Source organism: Seriola dumerili, unplaced genomic scaffold (genome assembly GCF_002260705.1).
Source record: "Seriola dumerili isolate Sdu_G_001 unplaced genomic scaffold, Sdu_1.0 BDQW01000236.1, whole genome shotgun sequence".
Lineage (NCBI taxonomy): Eukaryota > Metazoa > Chordata > Actinopteri > Carangiformes > Carangidae > Seriola > Seriola dumerili.
The window spans coordinates 1,076,310-1,088,767 of record NW_019174491.1 but is presented as its reverse complement, the minus strand read 5'-3'; positions in this window follow the sequence as shown (position 1 = coordinate 1,088,767).

The following is a 12,458-nucleotide window of genomic DNA, read 5'->3' as shown; positions in this document are numbered from 1 at the left end:
AACTGTATGTTGACGGCAGAGCTTGTATCTGTGTCTGTCTGAACTCTGTGTGGTTGTTGTCTCCCTGCCCGGTTCGATAAGTGGCTCTTGGTTTGTTATCCTGCTTACTTTAACTGAAGAGTACCACACACACACACACACACACACACACACACACACACAGTCTCCGGTGACTAAATCAGCTGTCGGATTTTGCACTTTGCACCTTGTAACTCAAGAGTTTGAGCGGCTGCTCCTCTATCTGTGTGTTGACTGCAGCTCTGTATCATCCATCATTTACAGGCCTGCTTTAGAGAGCTTTGTTTGGTATCAATCATTTAGTCTCGTTGTCCACGTGCCAGCAGACGGCGGGAGGCCGATACACTGCGTCCCTGCCGGGGCGAAGAGCCAGATACAGAGACACCGAGGTGAGGAGGCCTGATGCTGCTGAACGTTTGCTAATTGACACTGTGACGTTTAGCAGATGTTGGATTTTAAAGTCACTTTTACTCTAAAGATGCTGTTGAGGAACCAGGTCCTCTACGTACTGTATTTCTGTTTCTACATTACAGTGTCGTCATGTTGCTTTTTAAAAGTCAGCCGTGCTCCCGTTTTCATACTACACACTTATGATCTGGATAAATATTTGTGTGGTGTGGCCTTAAAATAGCAACGCAAATGACACATTTTTACATTACCGCTGGTGATGAGCGTGATGGGCTGTCAATGGGTCGCCTTAACGAAATGTAGCGCGTCCCAAATCCCCTCTCAGCTGCACTAATCTAATGTGAGAAGAGGGAGGGAGGGGGGCTGTTAACTCAAAGATGGACGGCTGAGGTGACTCTGCTTAGGTAACCTTTAGAGAGGAGGAAACTGGGTCCAAACCAGTGACATGAATGGAGGGATACTGGATATTGGAGGGATACAACAACCCTGTGAACTCAAAAAGGCTCCCACTGCAGACCTCACTGTAATGGATTGCCTATTCTTTTTTCTTTTGGGATGTGTTTTACCGAGATACATGAACCAGTGCCATGAACCCATTTAAATCTGAGCCACCAAACAGTTTGCGACGAAACAACCAAGCAATCATCAGAATCACACAGCAAACTCTTTCAAAATAAATCAGTGTCTTTTAAAACCAGAATTCAACAAAAGAAAAGCCCAAACAATATTTACCAACATAAGGAGTCAGGGGTTCATCATCAACCACCAAAAACTTAAGCTTGTTCAGTTCCGTTTCTTAAATTTGCCTCAGAGTGAACCCCCTTCCCAAACAAAACAATATTGGATCTTTGGTCACGTTTCAGTTCAGTTCAGTTCTTTTCAGCCACGTGTGACTCATCTTCTCAGATAAATCCTTAGAAGATCTCTGGCAACGTTTGTTTGTTAATTCACTACATTTCTAACCGAGTGAATCCTCTTCCCCATCAGATTACAAGTGGATCTTTGACCAAAAAAAGTAAAATCTCCGACGTTGCCTGAGTTATCAGCGGTACCGGGGCAGGTAGTTTCTCCGATCCTGCCGGATTTAAGAGCCCGGGTTGTTTGGAGGCTGGAAGGAAGCGCGGGAAGTATTTACTGACCGCGGACTGTACACGGAGCCGGGGATAGACACTAGCTACAACTGCAACTGACACACTGCAACACAGGCCCGGTCTCTCCTCCAGCGGTATGTCGCCATCTTGTTTTTTTGTCGTCCATATTTAAAAGAGGTGGATTACTCAGGTGGAGGCCAGAAGGGCCACAGGAGTGAGTCGTAAAACCCGGAAGTTAGTTAGCATTTTAGCACTACCGGTTCCCGCGTCTTGAAGTCTGGAAGTCTTGAATGTGTTTTTGGTTATATGGCTAAAATAAGGTCTATGTTTCACACAAGCTGATTTCTTTAAGCTTTTACATCTGTTAAAAAAGGCTAGTCAGAGTCATTAAGAGATTATTATTAAATATTTATAATTAGCATAATATTTGTGTGAGTTGGCATGCTAGCACTCCCTGTTCCCTGATCTTTAAGTGTCTGGGTTTTTTAGTTAGATGACTGAAATAAGGTTTTGCTTAACACATGCTCAAGACATTTTAATGTTTTAGTCTACAACGTGAAATCTGTCAGTAAATACTCCAGTCCTGATTTTTTGAAGCTTTTACGTCTCGGTTGCTAACGAGTGTCTAAATGAGACTACGGGGAACGTTAAACGTCGTCACGTTGAACATGAAAAACGATCAATGTTTTAGAGCCTCATTGTGTTTATACAAACTGTCACTAACTCAGTCAGAGGAAAGGCTTTTGTAGAAGAGGTCAGAGCTGAATCAAACTACAGTGATGCTGAAGTCATGTGACCCTGGTGTAGTTTATAGCCTAACACTTTACTACTGGTTTCAAACATCATAAAATGGTGTTCATTAGTGAAGATGATCCTACTGAACAAAACCTGTCAGGATCATAAACTGTTGTTTCTGTAATAATCCAAAAGACAGTAAAAATACAATTAGCTTTTTGTGGAGGAAACCAGGGTGATGCTAACTTCTGGGTTGGCCTACAAAAATATGTCATCCCTGTGGCACTCTATTGGCAGAATAAAGGAGGTTTGACAAATTGAACATTAATATTTAAAGATATTTTTAAAAAACGCATTTTAAAATTATTTTTATGGCAGATCGATGATGACGATAATGTGATTTGTTGTCTTGTATGTTCCTTTTTAGGTGTGTAGAATATGATCTATATGCCGAGGCATCTCTGTAGCACCACAATGCTTCATTTATGGTCTGTTGTGACACATTTCACCTTTATCAAATAAAGATTGCAGCTCTTGCGATTTGGATATTGTATTTGGTCATATTGTGATTTTTGATAATATTTCGATTAATTGTTCATCCCTAGTTCAAGCCAATGGGAACACAGGAGGATTACTGCGTTTTTTTCTTTATTTAAATCTCTGTATCATTTAAACATGACAATGAGAAAACATGGTGTGAATGTAAATAAGATCTTAGAGAGCCTCCCAGAGGAGGAGGAGGTGACTGGTCCTCCTCCTCTTTACATGGCTGACCATGGACAGGTGTGTGGAGAGAGACAGAGGCTCGTAAAGATCAGGCTTATGGAAAAAGTTAGCGAGGCACGTTACTGCGGAGCCGACACGTGGAGGTCACATGCTGGGACAGGTGATAAAGAGCCGACAGACAGACAGCAGGAAGTCGTCATGTCCCTGCTTAGATTACAAACTTCAAGTCTCGTCCACCAGTGTGCCCGTGTTAGACTTTTATTTTGAAGAGTGATGTGCTTGAACTAAGGAACTGCTCTAGCATTTAGGGAAAGGTTCACTATTTTTCAAGTCAGTCTTTAAACAATCACTGACGGAGGTTTTGAAGTTGATGCTTCATCATTATTATAAACAGTCTAGTTAATGAAACATTTTCTCAAAAGTCTTTTCAGTATAAAACTCCCTCTTTCTGTTTCCCTGGACAGTGTTTCTATGTTAAACTGCAGTGGAGTGACAGTAACAAAGAGATTTTTTTTATACGATTGGGTCAGATTAGTCCCATAGCACTGCATTATTTAAAATAAAATCATCATAATGTTTTTTATGTAAAGTATATATAAATGTAGTGGAGTAAAATGTACAATACTTCCCTCTGAAATGCTCTGGACTAAAAGTATAAAGAAACATAAAATAGAAAATGACATTATGTTTAAATTAAACTAGTTATATAGTTAAAGGATCAGTGTGTAGGATTTAACAATGATAATAATACATTTTATTTATAGGATATAAAACACAGTAAAAACATGGTGTAAAATACAAAATAATCAAGTAGAAGGCTTAGAATACAAAATAAATTAGAATAAATATAATTGCATAAAAATAGATATGATTTAATGCTGATGTTGGAGTTTAAAGAGTAGGCAGGTATGAGTGTCTTTTGAAGTTGATCTATTGGCAGAAATGCCAAGTATAATATTCATAATTATGTTTTCATTAATGTAAAATGATAATGATAATCATTGTTTTCAGTAGCTTAGAATGAGCCCAACGTGTTGCATTGGGATGTTTCTACCGTAACTAGATCAGATAAACCAAACACTGGTATTCAGTTGGATGGCGATCAGCGACTTCACCGCTAGATGCCACTAAATCCCACAAACTGGTCTTTTAAGAAAATAAATGTGACACGAAACCAAAACTTTGCACTAAAAGACGCTAAAAATCCTCCACATGGGGTTCAGTTGAGTTCAGTGTTTTCAGTGGTTGATCTCGCTGCTGCAGCCTCAGCTTGCCTTACAGTCAGTTCGTACAGTAGAGGCAGCGCACTCAAGAAAGTACAGATGTGAATATTTTATAACCTAATATGATACATGAAGGGAACAGGACACCGGACTAAGAGGAGCTCCTTCCGCCATGCTGCCCACGGAGCAGAGGTCGACCTCCGCTGAAGGGTCCCTGCTTGTCAGTGCAAATTGCTTAAAACTTAAGATGCTGTATCTGTGTGAAAGTCCTGTCCAGCAGTGATCTCTCTGTAGTCTGTACATGGTTTGTATTTAACTTTTAGTTTCAGATGACTGTATTAAAGTGTCAGGATCAGGTCTTTAACTGACAAAAAGAGAAAGACTAAAGCCTCCCCAGGGGGCGCCAGAGACATGAAGGGGAGGTGAAGATAATGAGGTAAATTAGAGTCAAAACGCAAGTTGTGCCCGGTAGACCTGTTCGATAATCCATCTATTACTTCATTTACATCAGGCATTAAAATGCGTCTCGTATCCAGATTGATTTTAATCGTCACATTTACACCAAGCGGAACAACCAGAAGCTGCAGTTCCTCTGGTGACCACTAGAGTCTGGCTCCAACAGTGAGTCAGTCCCCATAGACTCCCATGTTAAAATGTCCAACTTTACAGCAGAAATAAACATGTTTACAGCCTGGTACAAAAACTGTTTTGGTCTCTAGAACTAATTTCCTCCTTCATGACACCTGTTTATATAACTCACCTGTTTATATAACTCACCTGTTTACATTTTATTCAGGACTAAAGTTATGGAGAATTGAGGGTGTGGCCTCTTTGAGTGACAGGTGGGTGAACGTATGCACTGAAGTCTCAGCTCCACACATGCCCCTCCTCTTTGTCCATTTTTGGATGAGCTGGGAGTTAGGGGGCGGAGTCAGACACTGCCAAGATGGCGAGGAGCAGCTCACTTTGAGCTTCAGAAACCTGTGGGTGACATCACAGAGGCGATGTCCATCTTGATTGGATCACAACCCGTCCTCAATGTGTCTTGGGTGCTTTTACACCTGTACTTTCATGTGGTCCAGCTCTATTCGATCACCTGAAACTCATTTTAATGTCAGGCGTAAATGGGCTCCATGATTCAAAGGGAATATATAAAATGTGCAATCACTGCAACATATAATTAATGGAGTGAATGTGCTGCAGACTAAGCAGCAGAGAGGAAGCTGGTCCTGGTGTCTTCACGCTGTCTGTCCTTCCTGCTGGGAGTCCATATGGACGCGGGTCTTGGCGCTCAGAGCTCTGTGTCAGCAGAATGAGCCAACTGCTCGTTCTCAGCTGTGTCGGCCTTTTCTGGCGTTTTTTGTGCTGGAGGAAGACGCGTGGCCCGGCCCGGCCCGGCCGCCCCCGCCTCACCTCCTCTCCGCCTGAATAGATTGATGCCGGCTCAGGTAAGAGCTGGAACGCTCCAGCGGAAAATGAAACTCGAGGAGACAGCCAGGCTGTTAGGTTAGACATGTCTGTATGTCTGCATGAGAGACGGAGAGACGGTGCATGTGGGTGAATGTGAGTGGGTGTTTGCAGCTTGTGCCAACGCTGCACCGCCCGAACCTCTGAGCTCAACCATTTTCCACTTTACAAACTCCTGTTGTTTGGCAGAGCATCGTTCTAACGTGAACACTGTGTTTGACATTTCAGTTTAGGTCTCAACGTTTCCAGAAAAACCAGAGCAGCAAATAATTATTTTCATTTTCACTTAATCTGATGATTATGTTCTTAATTAATCTTGAATATCTCCATGTGGGATCAATTAAGTCTCTTAATCGATTAATCATTGGGTCTCAAAGTGACAGTTCATCCTGAGGAGAACATGAACATCTGAACCGATCTGCTTTGTTGTGGTAATGTTAGGTTCTCACAGTACCTGGTAGAGGTTCAGGAGAGATGGGCGTCTTGGTTTGATACTGACATCTGTAAAGGCTCGAGAACGAGACTCAACATCTGTTCATTTTCTTCCGTTATCCGAGGTTGGGTCGCGATGGCAGCAGGTCAAGCAAGGTAGTCCAGACGTTCCTCCCCCCAGCAGCGTTTTCCAGCTCCTCCTGAGAGATCCCAGGATGTTCCCAGACCAGATAAGATATATAATCTCTCCAGTGTGTTCTGGGTCTACCCCGAGGCCTCCGCCCAGTTGGACGTACCTGTAAGACCTCCAGTGGAAGGCGTCCAGGAAGCTTCCTAACTGACACCTGAACCATCAACTGGCTCTTGATGAAAAGACTCAACAAAATTAACATCTAACCCAAACCACCGGGAGTTTTTGTTGCCTCAATCTGAACACAGGTTGTGAACTTCAGTCTCGTATCAAAGTCATCCATCGCTACGACCTTCACATGACACATGATCTATGCAGCAGCAGCGTTCGCCGTGAATCCCACCACATGCGGCAGCACAAATTAGTAGTTTATGAACATAATTTATAGAAGACAAAAATGCATGAGTGGATTATAAGACTATGGGTACAGTCACTTTTCATGTTTTTATTGTCTTGTTGTTGTTTTACGTCTTGTTTATATCTCTTTGTTGTTTACATCGTGTAGTTGTTTACATCTCTTTGTTGTCTCTTTAGATCTCTTCAGTTGTTTTGAACACTGTCATGTTGTTGTCTAAACTCTGCTTGTGTATCTGTGCGTTGTCTCTTCCTGCTGTATCCCCCACCCTCCCTCCATGTCGGCTGACACACTCTGTCAGGATGTTCAACAGCAGTTTTTGGCCTTTTGTTTTTTTAAATAATCGTTTTCCCAAATATAGACAGGAGAGCAGGAACTGTGAATATTTCCAGCGGCTCAGGTTTCGGTGAGATCAGTCTGCTGGCACATTTCCACTCCAACAATAGAGACACTGAGCAGCTCTCAATTATTGAGCAGAGCTCGACCCTGCAGCTCAGCACGGATCCAGAGGACGTTACACAACCAGAGTAGGACTGCAGAGGAGAGGAATCTGCATCCATCCATCCATCCACTCATCCATCCATCCACTCATCCCTCCATACAGCTCTCCATCCAACCAGTGCAGGACTGCAGTGGGAGAGGTATCTATCTGCATCCATCTATCCATCCATTAGTCTGTCCATCCATCCAGCAATCCATTCATTTATCTATCTATAATTAATCCATCCATCCATCTGTCCAGCCAAAGCCAAAACATGACGGACATCGTCCTGATTGGAGCTTTTTTCCAACTTCACCTATGCTAACTAGGAAGCTAGTGAGCCATGCTAATATCCAGTGGTGGAGGAAACACTCAGATCCTTATGTAGAAATGACAAAACCACAATTTAAAAAGAGCTATCACAAGTAAAAATGTACTTAAATGCAAATACAAAAAGAATCAATCGTAAAAGGACTGATTAAAGCGTTAAGTTATGGAGGCCCCAAATACCCAAAAGATGGACGTCGCTTTTGTGATGTCACCCACAGGTTTCTGAAGTTCAGAGCGAGCTGCTTCACTGTCGCCATCTTGGCAATGTATGACTCCGCCCCCTGACTCCCAGCTAATCCAAAAATGGACAAAGAGGAGGGGCAAGTGTGGAGCAGAGACTTCAGTGCATATGCTCACCCACCTGTCACTCAAAGAGGCCACGCCCTCAATCCACCATTACTGTAGTCCTTAATAAAATGTAAACAGGTGACTTATATAAACAGGTGTCATGAAGGAGGAAATTAGCTCTAGAGACCAAAACAGTTTCTGTACCAGGCTGTAAACATGTTGATTTCTGCTGTAAAGTTGATGCTTGGACTTTATGCGTCTCATTAAACATGGTGACCTCATGTGAATCACAGCAGAGCTGTGGACAACATCACTACACCTGTAAAATAATTCTCCGTTTGGACAGGATGAGAAGTTCTGGACCTTGAAACTTTAAAAACCTGCAGTACTTTGAATCCTCCATGAATCCTGATCAGATCCATTTACTGGACATTTTACCTTTCTGTCTGTACCTCCACCTCTTTCCTCAAATAACAAACCTCCCAGTGTTCAGTCGTCTACCTCCTCCTCCTCCTCCTCTTTGTTTCTGTTGTTTCTCCTCCTCTGGATCTCCCCCTGCGTCCTCCCACACTAACCTAACATGCACTCTACCCCAGGCTGCCTCTCTGTGTGTCTCCATATACAGAAGCAGCTCTTCTCACTAACGTTTACTGTATGCCGCAGTGGTCTCCAGCCTCAGTATGATTCATGCAACTTAAAAAAATAAATTAAAAAAGCAGCTCTATAAAAACAGTGGAGGAATTAGAGTCAGAAAAACCTCCAGGATTCACATCCAGAGCAGCAGGTGAGCGGCAGATGAAGAGTGTCACAGTCTGACATCTAGGAGCAATAATCAGTTTAGTGTCAGGGCGTCCAGCACACACACACACACACACACACACACACAGAGGTGGGACATGATGCAGGTAACTGTAGCTGAGCGGCTACAGGCTCGAGCTGAGCGTACATCGGTGTGGAAGTGTTTGAGCTGCCGTGCGATGCTGCTGTTGGAGGGCTCTCGGCGTGGACAGCGGTATCGGTGTTGTTGTGCTGTTAGTGTGTGAAGCTGCTGCAGACGCTGCTGGTTCAGTCGTATTCTTAGCTCAGTAAGAATAGCTCCTCTCTGACTCAGATGGCTCTGCAGCCCACAGAGCAGCTACACATGTACACACTATAGAGTCTATAGAGTCTTTACTGCAGCAGAGAGCAGCCTGCGACTGAAGCCGACCGTCCACCACAAATCACCCTCCTCTCCAACTAAACTGCTTCTTTCTGCACGGTTATTAACGGCAGCAGCCAACAACTACATTGTGCTGGTTAAGCTAATAGCACATTGTTATGGCCTTGTGATGATAAGCCAACACTTCAAATAAAACACAGAAGAAGAGCTTTAACGTTTGTCCACTTTTTCCTCATTTACTTCCCCTTGTTCACTTTCCCTTTTCCATCAATTTCCTTCCTTAACTTTCATCTTATTTTCCTTCCTTTCCCTCTTTTCCATCCCTGTTTTTTTTTTTTATTGTTTTCTCTCGTTCCTTTCCTTGTTTTTCCTAAACTTCATTATTAAAGAGTTAAACAGCTTCTCCAGCAGCTGAAGACAACTCTACTGAATAATGAAACACTTAAAGAGCCTTTAGTGAGTCCTGAGTGAAATGTTCTCACTTGGTAAAGGAACCAGTGAACATTAAATCAAAGAGAACGTGTTTAAACTGTTTGTTCTCCTTTCTCTGAGCAGGTTTGAACCCGTCGTCAGTCGTGACATTAGTGTAGATGTTGAGTTGTGCAGCGGGGTCACTGTGTTCTGACAGTCTGAGCTGCTTCACATGCCGGACTATTTTAGAGAGGTCACATCTACACGTGGTGCTGCTGTTTGTTCCTGGACTTTGACTTTGTCTGACGTCTTCCTGTAGTTTCACCAACAAGTAGAAAAAGAATCCTCTGCAGCTGGAAACACTCCTGTGAAACGTCACCGTGGTTTCTAACAACCTGACGTCGGCCCGGCTCTTTGACTTTCAGGTGTTTTCCACCTCCCAGCAGGACTTAGATAAATGTAATGTGTGGAGGCCCGGTCAGTTTGTGAGCACTGTTCACAGATCAGATGCTGGCAGCATCATGTTTCACTAATGTCACTCACTAACTGCGGATAAATTCCTGCAGGCCTCCTGCTTATTCTCACATGAGTTACGACTGTGCATTTTATTTTCAATAGTGAAGCTTGAGCTCAGTTAAAGTTGCATGTTGCAAGTTTGGTGAAACAGGCCTCGTTTCCACCCACGGTTACCCACAACACCCCTCTGCATAGATCCTGAGACATTTACATGCATCTTTGAAGAATTATAATTTCATTTTAAAGCTGGGGGAGTCTGAAAAACTTTTTTCAACCTAGTGAGTAATTTTTGTATCACTGTTAACTAAGTTTAAAACTTAAAAGGAACAAAATTTGGAGAAATTAATTAATCTGAGTGAAACTGACTTGAACTTGAATGGACTGGAAATAATTGAGTTCAATAAACTAAAAGCCAAGTTAAATATTTTAGTTGAGAAAACTTCACTAACGATGTTCTCAGATTAAACGCAGATTAAAATGTAGGCATTGTGATATTTGTGCATATGCAAAACTCTGTTGATATCAAGTCTTTCAAAATGTTTGAAGATAGGTGCGAACTGAATAATCCATTCATAAAAAGACCGATTGATTGAGCAATGTTTTCTTCATATTTTCTTCATATTTATTCAAATTATTCAAGTAGAAACAAACTACAGACTAAAATTGGAAAAAATCGAATGAACGTAACCTGGATCATCCAGTTATTCTGTCATTAAACTTTGACTGGGCCTTTGTTGTGGACTAAAACATGACTTTGCTAATGTTGTTGCAGTTCATCATTGCTGCCACTGATGTCACTAAAGAGCGTATTTAGCTAAAAGCAGCGTTAGCACCCTGAGACCTCAATGATAAACAAACAGCAGAGTCATATCTTTCAAAATTTATTGAAACTGTTGTAATATGATGAAGTCAGAATGGACATAAATTGTCGACTAACCTTGCATAGGTTACAGACTATGCCTCACCAACAAATGACAAACATTGCATACTGCAGCGAGAACCCATAAGAAAAAACGAGTTAAAAAAAGAACGGACGTACTGCAATGTGAACGACTCCAGGGTTCAGGGAGGATCTCAACAGCCCAGTGCAGAGGACTTTTTTTCTTTTTTTTTTTTTCAGTTTGTTTCCAGCACCGAGACTTTCAGTCGTCGTGGTCGGGACGAGACTTTGGCTTCTGACTGTAAGTTAGGACGAGAGGGAACAGACGAACTACTGCTAAAGGACAAACTGAACCCAATTAGTCCCGAACTAACCAATCCTCCAGCTGAAAATAGATCATTTATAAATGGTTTTTCTCAAGAAACAATATAGTAATACTTATGATAATGGTAATGTCCCTATTAGCAAAAATACAGTATATGACCAGCATTAATTTAATGTTATGATCATGCAGTTCAGTCTTCAGTCATTCATGCACTTTCTCAGCAGAAGTGTCGACAGAATTCACCACCACTAAAGTCATGGCTTTAAAATCACAGACATTCCCTATGAACACTCGTGAAACATGATGCAGAGTTTCTCAGCCTGTTTATTTTAGCTCAGTGGATCTTTGTAAATTCAATTTCTTTGGTTTTTTAAAGGGTTATGCAGTAAAAAAAATAATAATAATAGGAGTTTTTATGTTGTTTGGCCTCATTGTAAATAACTCTTTCAAGAGTGTTACGTAAAAATGCTTCATTATTATTATCATTTTTAATTGTGTAATTATAAGTAAGTATATTTTATAGGACAATCAATTATGAAAAATTTAAATTTATTGAAATGTATAATATTTTAAATAATTTTTTAACTAGAAATGAATAACTGAGTGTGAAAGTTCATTCTTGACCTCGGACGATGTAGTTGATCAAAAAAATAAATCTTAACCCAAGGTCCACTTCCTGTTCAGAGGATTGAACGTATCACACAAACTGCTTCTTCTGGCAGAGCAACAGTAAGAAAACCCAAAATTTATTTATATTTACAAAGACATGGAACAAAGAAAACAGGAAGTATTCACCTTGTTGTGGCTAATTTCAGGTGAATTTACTAAATTACTGAGTTTTTCAAAATTCATATGGATTAGTTTTGTTTTGATCAACAAATCAGAAGATTGATTACCTCAGAGAGAAATTTATAGAATTTATACTTAAGTAATCTGATTTTAAATGAATGGGAGCAGCTCCAAATCATTATCATTCAAAATTTCAAATCAGTTTCTTGTTTAAAGCTGCACTAATCAATGTTTTTCATTAAGAATTGATAAAATTACTTTGGGGGTCATCATCCAGTTCTACAGTTTTTAGCCTTTTGCTTCTAAATCTAGTTTTGCAAATTAGCTGTTTGCTAAGATGTTGACCATAACGACTTTAAAAGGGTGATGTCAGCGGTTGAATGTATTATATATGTTGTATAATAACTTGTATATTATATAGTTGTACATATGTTATGTATTGATGCATCAGTATGTGACATATTTAATAATTAATGTATTTTAATATTCTGTAATCTGCTTTGACATGTTTTTGTTCATGCCAATAAAGCTATCTGAATTTGAATTTGAATGATCCTCCCCCTAGTGTCTAAACACAATTAATGTAGTTTTAAGTAACAATATATCAAGTAAATATTTATAAACAAATGCTAAA